The following is a 10,098-nucleotide window of genomic DNA, read 5'->3' on the forward strand; positions in this document are numbered from 1 at the left end:
CTGAAAATAACATAAGAACATCAGGGAAACTAGAAGAACTTTTGAATCTATAGGAACATTAAGGAAACTAAAATGGGGCAACAAATCCACAGTGGTGGTCTCTGTGAGTGTGGCGGGAAATGGCACAGAAAATGTACCCCCCGGCTCACGTAGCGAAGGAGAAACAGCCCTAACCCTTTCCCTCATTCCCTCGTCCACTCACCAGCCCCTCAACCCTTCATCCCTTCACTCCTTTTATCTTAGTTAATTCATCCCTTTATTTTTCCTCATATTTGAAACATTCATAATTACACGACGTTGTGATTAAGAAGAAAAAAAATAATTTTAAGAGCATAAGAACGTATAAAAAAATAAAAAAAAGAAAAAGGAAAACAGTAGGTCTGCAGATGACAGTTCTTGTGGAAGACATGCAAACCTGTCACTCATCCTCCCTCTCCAGAAATTTATCTACTCTTATCAAGTTTCTCATTAACTAGGCACTGCCACCGGTCGTCTGCTTGCATCCAGCCAAACACGAACACGGGGGTGTCCTAAAGGGGGTGATGAGGGCTCCTTCCATAGAGTGTGGTGAATGATGTGTACGGGTCCCTTGTTGGTGATGACACCGGGTTGAACAACTCGCCATGAACGAGGGCACGCTGTGCACCGTGCACCAGACACTGGCAGTACGAGGGGTCCTTCAGGGGTGAGAAGGGCTCACTTCATGACGGTGTTTGGGGAGTGGTGTGTGTGGTGTGTGGTGTGTGGTGGGCTATTGCTCATGGCGACCGTGTGAGGCGCTGCAGGGTTGCCTCGTCACTGCCTCGCACCCACGGGACTGGCCCTCAGGTTCATCCTGGTACCGATGTAGCTAAGAACAGTTCAATATCATTTCGCCCTCTCATCGCCCGCATCGCTATCGTCGCCAGCCGCTTCGTTATCGTGGAAACTCGCATCGTTATCGTGGAATCGCATCATTATCGTGGAAACTGGAATCGCATCGTTATCATGGAATCGTATCGTTATCGTGGAACTCGCATCGTTATCGTGGAAACTCGTATCGTTATCGTGGAAACTCGCATCGTTATCGTGGAATCGCATCGCTATCGTAGTATCAAATTCGTTATCGTTAAATTACTTTGTTATCATTATTCTTAGTTATACATATATACATTCTTATGGTATATACATACCATAAGAATTATGGTATGTATATATATACATAATTGTTATATGATAATAAATTCAGCTGTACAAGTCCTCTATGATAAAAAGTTCAACAAGGCTCGATACTTATTTCTCACACCTTTCGTGTAATTTCGGAAGATGAAGAAGCTACATATTTTTTCCACAACAAGGTGAAATGGTGCTAAGATTTCTTTAAACTCTCGTGTCATTTGAAAGACGCACCGAGAGCCTTTCCACTGGCGTTGTAATGTAATTGTAATAATCGTAATTAAAGTTTTGCCTCTGTCTCTAAGTGTGTTTCATTGCTTTTTTGGTTTGTGATGCGTGCTGATTCATGTTTACTGGCCAGTCTGTCTCCAGCTCTTCTCTCCTGTGCACATTTTACTTTTAATCTGAATGAAGTCCTAATGAGAAGACTTGTCTGTCATCTGTTTTACTGACTCCCTTCTCTAGACATCTTTTCCCACGTCAATTATGGGCCGTCGTTTTTGACCGTCTCCACCATACATCTGTCCATCCCAGCTTCCACCTACCTCTTCGCCTGTCCGTCCATCCGTCTGTGCATCTCTCTCTCTCTCTCTCTCTCTCTCTCTCTCTCTCTCTGGTACGGTGAACTTATTATTATTGAATTATTCAACTATCTGCAGCCCAGTGGCGTTTTCTACGCTATTCATTGTCGTTGAATGGGATGGAGTCAATCAGCCACACTCACGCCTCCAAGACAAGGCAGTATGTTAACCTGTATCCTTTGATATATTTTTATTGAATGTAATGGAAAGGCTGAGTAATTTCAAAGCCGGTATGTGCGCTGGGAAACATCTTACAACTGTTTTGCTCACGCTGGTGATGTGACTGTTTGTGGCAGCAGTTCCTGGTCTGCAGGATTTGAGTGACGTGTCTGCAGATTACTCCAACCTATGGTGGTTTAATTTTGACTTGAAGAAAACATGCTTGTTAACAGGCAGTGAATCACATGGTTCCACATCTCATCCACAATGGTATTTAAATCATTAGTGTATTAATAATGTTACAACTATGGAAATATTGGGCATAAACTTTACTAATGATGTCAAATATAATGAACATGTTAACAGACGCGTTCAGAAATGTAAGAAATTGTAACATTAGTGTGTGTTATTCTCGGTTGAGCACAAAAAAATAAGAAACACATTTATATTAAACAGTTTATTTACCAAGTTTAATGTATGGTGTATTAACTGCTATATGGTACATTTGTCCCTAGTCACTAACGCCTCTGGGACATTTCTTCTCATTCTACAGCCACCTCCAAACATAACACAGGCTAGAAACTGCAAAATCTATTCTTTTTCATTCCTTCCTTTCTCGTGGATGTTAGGAAAGATTTCATTCATTGCTTTTAGTGCTGCGAATTGTTGTATATCACAGAGAAAGTATTAACCTGAGTAATGAGAAGACCACCGAGGTTCAGGCAGCACAAGGGAGTGTTATGAAAAAGTGTAAGTGGTTAGATAAAAGCTCACAGTGCATTTTTCAAGGCACCGGGGACTGAAGAGACTTATATTTACATCAGTGAATCTTTAAAATTGCTGTTTACGAGAACCTGCTCCACAAACTCACTTAATAAAGGGCTATATATTTTCTTTCTCAACCAGTTAATTGCTAAAAATGTAGTTGTAACGGGCACTGCTATCCCACGTGTCAGTGTGAGAGTGTTTCCAACCAGTCTGTCGCCGCGCCATGCACGCAGACCTGGAAGAAACGAATCAGACGGGCTGGTTGACTCTAAGGATTCTACATTTCCTTGGTTGCGTCCCTTCGTGCAATGCTTTACCACGAAAACTGTAACACACCATGGTCAGATCAACACCAAATTGTCAAACTGCTAACAAAGTCCTTTAACCAATTACTATAAGCATTTACATGTATATTTTTACGTTTTAATATATTTTTTTACTTATTACGTGTCTTAATACATACAAATTTCATGTGTTTTAATGTATCTACATATTTTGCAGCCATGTGGAGGTTGAAAGAGATATTATTATTATTATGAAGAGAGATAAGGATGAGGAGGAGGAGGAGGAGGAGGAGGAATTGGTATGGAGGTAGGGGAGAGTGATCGGAAGAGATAATAACAGAATCAGTAGTGAAAAAGGCAATTGGACAGGAGGAAGAGGAGAAAGCGGTGGTGGTGGTGGAGTGGGAAGAGAGAGAGGGGAGGTGGTGGAGGAGGAGAGGATTATGGAAGGAAGAGAAAAGTAAGAGAAGGGAGAGCTGGAGGGAGGAAAAGAAGGGGGAGTCGGAAGAGGTAAAAGCAGAATTAGTTGTGAAAAAAAGTAATTGGGGATGGAAGAGGAAGAGGAGGATGAGATGATGGTGGAGGAGATGGGGAGAGGGAGAGAGGAGGTAGAGGAAGAGGAGGGGATGATTGTGATGGTGGTGGTTGGGGTGATGGGACGAAGAGAAGAGGTGGAGGAGGAGGAGGAGGAGGAGGAGGAGGTGGAGAAGGGGATGGTGGAGGGGAGGGACGAGGAAAAGGGGAACTGGAGAAAGGAGGAGAGGGGAAATCGGAGAAGGTAATAGCAGAAATACTAGTTAAAAAGTAATTGGAAGAGGAGGAGGAGGAGAAGGAGGAGGTAGTGGTGGGGAGGATGGAAGGGATTGGAGACATGGAGGAGGAGATATTGGAAGGAAGGAAGGAGGAAAAGAGCTGGTAATGGTGGTGGTGAGGGAGATAAGGGGCGAACTGTTCATGGGAGTGGAGGGGGGGGGGAGTGGACAAGGAGGGGGCAGAGGAGGTGGGTGGAGGTTCAAGGCTGAGGGGTCAACCAGTCACTGGGACACAGCAGCCTTCGTCAGGTAGGAGGTGACACGCGGCGCCACTCAGTATATGGAGCAGTGGCTATTTGTTGTGTAAACTCGTACTTGAACAAGGAACGCGGGGTGTCGCTAATAACGCCATTCACTCATCGCTGCAGACACGTGAATTAGACCGTCAGGCAAACACGCGAAGCTCACACTACAACCAAGTCAGATTCCCATACAGACATCCTCCACAGTGCTGCAGATAAGTAGCAGCAGCAGCAGCTGGAAGGGTCGCTGGCAGAGGGCGTTAATTGAGTGAAGGAAGGCGAGCGAGTGAGATATAAACTTGCACTACTTGGCTGCGCGGGGGTCATGTCGCCGGAAGTTGGAGGAGCTCCGGGCGCCTCATGGCTCAGTTGTGCTCTGACCGTGAGGAGGGAAAGACACGCGCCCCGCCCCTGACACCGCTCCACACGTGTTCGCTGACAGTGTGTGTGAGACTCGCTGCCGCCCTCAGGTGCCCCAGCCGGGATTACCGCCCCGTGCAGTGTGTGCTATGCGGTGCTGTGAGTCTGATAGTGAGTGAAAGCCGTGCAGCCGCCGCGTTGGAGCATGGGGAGCGTGGCGAGGCGTGCGGCCCGTGCTAAATGAAGTGAAGGAAGTGACAGTGACCGCTGCCTAAGGGCGTCGCCGATATGACCTTACGTGCCCGGTCTTCTCTGCTGCTGCTGCTGCTGCTCCTGCTCCTGCTGGGGACTGCTTCAGGTGAGTGTTATGTCCGTCTGTCTGTCTGTTTCTTAGATTCCTAAACACTACATTTTTTTTTGTCAGATTCATTTAACATACTCTAGTAGAAGCTGCTGGGTTTTTAAGTCAGTTTTTATGATTCTAGTGATAATCTAACAAAAATTCTCTATCGTCATTAAAAAAAAAAAAGATTCGTCATTTCTGTGTGCTTTGAAAATTGTCCTGATGAGAGAACCAAACCGTTAAGAACAGAACACGTCCCTTAGTGTTACTCAAGGGATGAGTTTCCTTCGTAAAACCTGCCTTGGAAACCATCAGTGCATTAAAGCTCTGACGGATCGTAAGATAATCGCCTTCAAGTCTTTGCCTGTGCCGAGGAAGTAGCAGTGTAAAAAAAAAAAATAAATAAATAAAAATAAAAATAAATAAATGAATAAATAAATAAAGAAAAAAAAGAACAAGAAAAAAAAATGCTCTCACAAGTACTGTTCCTCACTGGCTACAAAGATAAACAGTCTTCCTCACGGGTGGTTTGATCACAGACGGTGCAGAATCCTCGCTACACACCCACTAGAATAATGAAAACACCTTTGAAGACTAAAAACTTAACCTAACTTCCACTAGTCAATCAAACAACTAGTACAGCCACGCTTGAAAACCCCAGCGACCTCCACAGGACCCCGCTGAACCACCACCCGAACCACGAATGCAGTAAAGTGCTGAGAGAGTTAAGATATAGACCCAATGTGCTGTTAATACAAACTTTTATTCTACTAAATGATGGTACCAATATTCTCTACCAGTGTGTGTGTGTATGTGTGTGTGTGTGTGTGGGTAACTGAATTTGACTCGAGATCATCAGCCGTATTCTCTCAGTGACACAATTGACATGGCCAGATCTTGCTTTATGGGTTTAGTTGAGATTATTAACTTAACACGCCGAGCACTCCATTCTTCTCTTCTTCACGTGGGATAGTGTGTGCTCGCTGCTCCGTCAAAGTTTGTAGCATTTCAAGGGGATTCGAACCTCAGCCTGCCAAAGTGACGGGCAAGAGTGTTACCAGTGAGTCAGGAAGTAATGTGTGTGTTAATGTGTGTTTTGATGCCTTGAGTTAATGTTTTTTTTTTCGTGTTTTTTTTTATGATGGTGTTTGTTAGCCTCTCTCTCTCTCTCTCTCTCTCTCTCTCTCTCTCTCTCTCTCTCTCTCTCTCTCTCTCTCTCTCTCTCTCTCTCATTAATTTTTCCTTTTTTTCCACATGATTTCTTCTGGACGTATATCTCACTGATCTATTGCCGTGTGTGTGTGTGTGTGTGTGTGTGTGTGTGAGGCCTCAACACTCACGCACCAGTGAATCACGCCCTCCCTACCCCCTCCCCAACATGTAGCTACTCAGTACCCACTCTTTCTCCCACACACACACACACACACACACGCACACACACACACACCATCAGCATTGTAAACACGTGAAGGGGAAAGTTTGATTGTTTTTTAAAGTTGTGTGTGTGTGTGTGTGTGTGTGTGTGTTAAAGCTCTACCACACAAAACATTTCTCGTGTGTACTATTGCGTGGTTCAGCTTTTATTTATTTATTTACGAATGTTTATTAATTTATTTGTTCGTCTTTATTGAGTAACCACATGACTCACGCAGGAAAGTAAGAGAGTGGGTGTCCGTCAGGTTAAAACACTCACATCTTAGCTACACAGGTTACTATTAGCAATGTCATCACTACCTAATGCCAGAACTCCCTGCCTGCTTCTGTGTTCCTCTCTCCCCACTCCTCCCCACTGCCTGTGACTTAAATTCCTTTACGAGAGAGGCTCCGATGCACTTCATAATGTATTTTTTGTACTTGGTTTTAAAGTTTTCTGTAGGGATTAGCACCTTCAGTTCACTTTTTTTTTTTTCTCTGTTTTAGTCAGTTGTGTTGCTTTTGTTCAGATTTTTTCTTTCTTTCTTACATAAAAAAAAAGTTTCAAGACATTTCATACGTAAATTTGGACTCGATTTTGAAACTGTATTCTTTAAGGCACTGGCACCTTTAATGGATCTTTTACCATCTTTTTATTATTTTTTTTTCTGCCCTTGGCCAGATCCCCTCTTACATAACAGAAAAAAAAAGAAGACTCGATTTTGAAGTTTTTTAGGCACTGGCACCTTCAGTTGGCCTTTTTATTTTCTTTCTTTTTATCAGTTTTGTTGCCATTGGTCAAGTACGTTCTAAAACTAAATAAGAAAAAAAATAAAGAAGAAAAATGTAAACAAAGTAAGTCATTCCTCAGTGGTTTCTGGACTCTTGGTTGGATAAGTTTGTCCCCTGCGTGGTGCACCTGTTGGTCTGGCCGCCGCCCTCCTCCCTGTCCAGGCTGTGGGCGGGATGAGTCACAACTTCTCTTCTTTTTAACATGAAGATTGGCTCAGGCAAATTCCTCGCCACGGGTCGCATTTTTCTTTCTTGTTTTTTTTGTGGTGTAGTTGCTTCTGTCTCGTCCAAGGTGTGGGTGTTTCAAGATTGGCCGGGTTATTCTTGCTTTTAATGTGAAGAAAATGAATGAATAAAACAGTCTTCATCTTCTTGTTTTTGATATGAAAATTAATGAGAGACTTTTCGGTTTTCCGGTTTTAATATCAAAGGTAAATTAAACAGACGGTTTTTATCTGCTTTTGATGTGAAAAAAGTAATAGTTCAGACGGTTTTTCATCTTCCTACTTTAATAATGGAAATTAAAAAAAAGATGGTTGTTCATGTTCCTGGTTTTAATATGAAAAACTGAAACGGTTTATTCATCTTTCTCTATTTAAAAATAAGACGGTTTTTCATCTCGACTTTCCGAAAAGTAGAAAAAAGAAGAATAACAAAAAAAAAAGGCAGATTTACTCGTTTTGCTTAGAAGGTGACGGCGTGACACTTGGCGGAGACACGACTGGCGGCACGTGACTCTCTGAACCACTCACCCGTAACTTTGTACTGACACCTGTGCCTATCGGAATAACTTTCTATACCTACACTGCCTATTTTATACTTAGCGCCCCCTCTCTCTCTCTCTCTCTCTCTCTCTCTCTCTCTCTCTCTCACACACACACACACACACACACACACACACACACACACACACACACACACACACACACAAAATAAGTAAATATAAAAAGAGAAAGGAATAAATAAATAAAAGTAAAATTACGAATAAAATAAAATACAATAAGATATAAATGAAAAGTCAGACGAGACGAAACTTTTTCATTTCTTTTGTTTCGTTTTGTTTTATTTTCCCATCGTGACTCCTTTCAAAAGCCACAAAGATGACTGGTCGGGCTCTCTTAGCTGCCTTTCCACTGTCGCCGCAGAACCCTCCTTGAACCGTCGGTGGGATCACGAAGACGCGACACAAAACCTTCAAAACGTCCATTACGGGTTGTTTAATTATCACTAGAACCATGAAAGCTCTTGAAAACTCCAATAACTTCAACTAAACCCTGCTAAACTCTCAGGGCGGTAACTAAAACATTCTTGACAACCTTAATAACTTCCACTAGAACTTATGAAACCACCAGTAGAGCCACCTTAACTACACCCTGCTAAACTATCATTACAGTAACAAAAATACACTTGAAAACCCGAATAACTTGAACTAGACACTGCTGAACTATCACTGCAATAATAAAAAATACGCTTGAAAACCCCCAATAGCTTCCACTAGAGAGCTACGTTTGAAAATCCTAATAATTGCCACTGGACCTTGCTGAACCACCACCCGAATCACGAAAACAATAATAAAAGCAAACAAAACAAACAAACAACACTCAATCTTAGGAAAGCGATAAAAAGACAATAACATTCTAAATCTTACGAAAATAATAATAATAAAAAAATAACACGAAAACAGTATCAAACCCTAATAACACACACACACACACACACACACACACACACACACACACACACACACACACACAGAAAGAAAGAATAAATAAATAAAGATAATAAAAAAAACAATAAATTACCACTGAGACGCTACTATTGACGAATTAATTGACTGATGGAAAGAGAGAGAGAGAGAGAGAGAGAGAGAGAGAGAGAGAGAGAGAGAGAGAGAGAGAGAGAGAGAGAGAGAGAGAGAGAGAGAGAGAGACCACAATAACCAACAAACTCCACGAAAACCGTAACAATCAAACACTACACACACACACACACACACACACACACACACACACACACACACACACTACAACCAAAACAAACTCGCACAAACTAACCCCATCACTCACGCAGAGCCACGACCCACCAACAAAACAACACATCTAAGAAACTCCTCCCTCCCTTCCTCCCCAAAACTCTCCCCAACTCTCTTTCTCCAAACACCAATGAATGAATTTTGCCCGCTTTCCTCTCTGGCGTCGCTAAGGAAAACCCCTCATAAGGCCAGAGTGAAGTTCCCCCCCGTGAGTCTTTGATGCACAGCGCTGGCCAAGATTACTGTGTACAATGGAGGCGGAGGCTAACCAGCAAATTACACCAGCAAAGCCAGTTAGATAAGGCAGTGGCTGGGATGGGCTGGGGAGAGAAGGGGGTGGAAGGAGAGGGGGAGGGAAGGAAGAGATGAGAGGGGAAGGAGAAGGAAAGGACGAGAGGGAAGGAGGGAAGAGGGAGGTTTCAGGGTAGGAGAGGTAGAAGGGAAGGGAGGAGGAGGAGGAGGAGGAGGAGGAGGAGAGTACTTAAGGTTTCAGGAAGGGTGAGAGGAAGGAGGGAAGGAAGGAAGGGAGGGAGGGAGGAAGGGGCGAAGGAGAGGGAGGAGGGTAGGAGAGAGGTAAGGCTGGCTAGCTTAGTGAGGGTAATGGAAGAGAGAGAGAGAGAGAGAGAGAGAGAGAGAGAGAGAGAGAGAGAGAGAGAGAGAGAGAGAGAGTCGCCACCTTTCAGCTCCCACAGACCAAACCACAGCATGCTAAGGCTTCTGAATTCACAACACATGATTTTAGTTTGTTTCTCCGTCACTGGAGGACTGTTAACCTCCTTGAAATTCCCATTAACTTCCGCTGGAGACTGTCAAACTATCATTAAAGTCGTAAAAACCTCCTTGAAATCCCCGTGAACTTCCACTAATCCCTGTTAAAGTGTTAAATTATCACTAAAATCATGAAAACGTTCTTGAAATCTCCATTAACTTTCACTAGGGACAGTCAAATGACCATTAAAGTCGTAAAAACCGCTTTGAAATCCCCATTAACTTCACTACTCCATATTAAACTGTTAAATTATCACTGAAACTATGAAAACGTTCTTGAAATCCTCATTACCTTCCACTAGAACCTGTTAACCCTTTCACTGCGACGCGAGACAACCAGCAGCACCAGAAGCAATGCGTGAAGTCTTCCTAAGCATCTACAAGAAAGT

This window comes from Scylla paramamosain, chromosome 23 (genome assembly GCF_035594125.1).
Source record: "Scylla paramamosain isolate STU-SP2022 chromosome 23, ASM3559412v1, whole genome shotgun sequence".
NCBI lineage: Eukaryota > Metazoa > Arthropoda > Malacostraca > Decapoda > Portunidae > Scylla > Scylla paramamosain.